This window comes from Cucurbita moschata, unplaced genomic scaffold, assembly GCF_002738365.1.
Source record: "Cucurbita moschata cultivar Rifu unplaced genomic scaffold, Cmos_1.0 Cmo_Scf00015, whole genome shotgun sequence".
Classification (NCBI taxonomy): domain Eukaryota; kingdom Viridiplantae; phylum Streptophyta; class Magnoliopsida; order Cucurbitales; family Cucurbitaceae; genus Cucurbita; species Cucurbita moschata.
The window spans coordinates 4,275,071-4,278,513 of record NW_019268531.1 but is presented as its reverse complement, the minus strand read 5'-3'; the positions used below and the strand labels follow the sequence as shown (position 1 = coordinate 4,278,513).

Sequence of the window (3,443 nt, the reverse complement as noted above, 5' to 3'; positions counted from 1 at the left end):
ATATCATCAAAGCTCATCATAACATATTAAGCTCTTAATCAGGTAAACAACATACTCACATGTTGTAAAACAAGTTAAGAACTAGTTCAAAGGTCGATACGCTACTTACCTGGTTTCGAATCCCTTTCTCTCTTGATTGTACATTTAATAAGGTATTTCAACACAATTCCTTCCAATTAGACCTATATTTCACCATTTTCAAGGTAAGTATAGGTTAATCTAGGTAGGACAGGTCAAAACAAATCGAACGGGACAAACCGGGAACCGAAATGATGCTTCACGCGCCCTCACATCCTCGGTGTGTCTGTCCCACGCGCCAGGAGCACGCCCAGTCGCGGCCCTCACGCGCCTGCGTGTAGTGCACGCACTTCTTCTTCTTCCTTGCGTTTTCTGAAATTTTCCCATCTTTTCTGTTAATACCTACTATATCCTGAAGCCATATCCTCCTTCTACGATTCGAATTTCATCCTGATTCCTTCTACAAATTTATAGATCTCCTTATTACGTTTCTAACAAGCCCTATTTCATAACTTATTATACAATACGAACCAAGATATCGAAATTTAAAAGTTCGGTGATATGGGTTTTTCGTTACCTTTGCGACAACCGCTTAAATCAGTTTAGTTCAGAGCTTCAATGGCTGAAAAGCCTTCACAATCGTCTCCCCATCCTCATGTTTGCACGTTGTCACAACAAACGCCAAAGAACCTTAAGGTTTTGCCGGAAAACACGGATTATAACATCCTCTGTTTTCTGGTTCCCTCTTCCTCTGTTTCTTCGATATTATTTGGTGCTTCCTCGTCGGCCTTGCCAACGCCAACCACCACCACCATCCATAACACTAACATAAAATAAAACCACCCTTCTTCATCCCACACCTCCATCTTCCTCTCTTTTCTTTCTTTTCCCTTCAATCCACCTGTCCATTTTTCCTTTCTCCATGGCAGCAGCTTCAAGCTGCTGCTGTCTTTTTTTTTTTTTCTTTTTATTTATTTATTTATTTATTTAATTTATTTTTATTTTTATTTAATTTATTAATTAATTAATTTATTTATTATTTTCGGGTTATTACATATTAATATCATTTTTTTATTCTTATGGTTGTGTTCTAGGTCGATCTATCGATATGATGCAATATGACACTCATCATCATATATCATGCTTAATATGAAAACATCAACATCTTAAGATAAACGTCATGCAAACACAACATGCTCATCATACCGCATTAAGTGCATCAAGTATGTAAAGTATGTCATACATCATACTATAACTCACGGTTGAACCGGGGGTGGATTGTGAGATCCCACATCGGTCAAATATTTTTTATAAGGGTGTGGAAACTTTGAGGGGATGAATTTTAATTGTTTCTTATCTCAAAAAAAAAAAAAAAAAAGTGGTTATTGGCTCTCGGTTCAGTTTAAAAAGATAAGTATTTAAAGACTAAGGTATCATCTATATCTATTCAATTTTTAAATTTAAATTTGTTAATATTATTTTTATTTATTCAAACATTATTAGAATCACGGTCATTCAGATGTTATCCTGGTTCATTCATGTGCTCCTCTTTTACTCGAGTGTCACGCCTTACTTAACTAACAACGTGTTTGTATAATAAATATTTTACTCGTATACTCATGATAAATTGGAGGAAAATTTCTCCGTCTTAATTATCTTGCATTACTTATAATCCCGGAATCCTGTTATAAACGAAATGATGTCTAGGAATCCTGTTATACACTTCCACTACAAACCTTCCGGCTTGCACTTTTTTATCATTAACATCCTTAATTGGAACTAGATGGGAAGGAAACACTTCTTCAAACCTAATTTTAGAACACCCTTTGATAGATAGTTTCAACAAACTTACTTTGCGTGTGAATACTTTGAAGTTCGATATTTATAGTTGCAGCCGAATGCTACCTAAATTGATATAGTTGAATCAAATTCTTTAGTTTGGATAATGGTTGCATTGTGTTAGTCAAACAACCGTGACATATCCTATTTACGAGCACGCTACTTATCACTAGCTGATTTAGCTGGATTTATTCGTTCCATGGATTCTTCAATTTTAAAAACCATTTGAACTAGATCCATGAGTTGAAAGAAAATTACGAGCTGCCTAGATTTTGTGGTTTCATTGAACTTTGGGCGAGGTTTTCCTTTGTCAACCAAACATAAATCACGTGGAATCTAAGCTTGTTTGGTCATACACGTCGACAATGCGTATATGTTCAATTATCTGCGACTCTATCCAATTTGTCTCTACACTAGGGCAAGTCATTTGACTCGAACTTGCCTCTACTTGGGGTCAAGGTATCTCATGTGCAATATCGTATTTCATATTCTCATCTTGGTTCCTAGTAGCATGATCTTCATGTCATGATGCCACCCCAAGTTTCAAGATATCATTGGCCATCGTAGCACACTCAAACATGTTTATTGAGAATAGACCCATGTGTCGTTCATAGTATCGAGACATCCTGAATATCGATTCATCAATATTCTATCAAGGCATTGGACCCTCTCGTAGGGGTAAGTTTAAATTATTTTATGTAAAACTAGGTAAGCTAATTTCCACAGTAGAATTCTAATTTATGATGTTGGACTCCGTTAAATAGCATTAAGGGGGTCGTAGTAGCTTCGGCCTTGACCAATTAAGTAAGTGGTCCCATTGTTGTTTGGTTATAATTGTGTGCTGATTGGTGGCACGTGTCTTATGCTCGTATATGTTAATTGTTATAAAATGAGATGTTACGTGAGTGTTATGCTATATGTGATAAATTGATATGTTTATAATATGATATATTGTGATGTGATAGGTGTGTAATATGTTGAAAACCTGCTCGGGTTATGTTATGTGACTGTTATGATATATGATATTGTATGATATGTGCATAATGTGAATTGATACGTGCAAAGATATGATAAGTTATATTATAGTTATGTGAATGTTAAGCAATACGAGACATTTCTCTATTTCTTTTTATTGCAAAATTTTGGGTTATTAATGACTTTAGACTATCGAAAATCTAGGATCGTTACATAATTAATTTACTAATCAATATATATATAGGATCACTGAGACTCCTTTGGAAGATAGATCAACTCACGGAGAATATTTCGATAGAGATAGCTAAATAGGATGACCCACCTTCAGATATTCCTTGGTAAGACTCAGTAGATATACTCGAACCCCTGGGCAACCTTTTTACGAATAGCTACCCCAATTAGATCATCCCATAACATTATCTGATGAACAGTGTAAAATGAGTTTAGTTCATGTTGAGCTCGACTAGCTCGGCGAAATATGTTCCTGTCTGGGTAATCTAATCAGTTGAATCAGTGAAAAGCTTGGAAAAAAGATGGGGAGACCTTATCATTATATATATATATATATATATATATATATATATATATATATATATATATATATATATATA

General features: G+C 34.9%; 1 long non-coding RNA gene across 1 annotated transcript; it reads right to left on the bottom strand.

Annotated features, from left to right (window-relative positions):
* Positions 1-151: 151 nt before the first annotated feature.
* On the bottom strand, positions 152-618 carry LOC111453799. The gene is made up of 3 exons (XR_002712307.1): positions 596-618; positions 259-390; positions 152-182 (listed from the first exon to the last, which is right to left on the bottom strand). It is a non-coding gene; the product is annotated as an uncharacterized LOC111453799 (long non-coding RNA).
* Between the last annotated feature and the right edge of the window lie 2,825 nt (positions 619-3,443).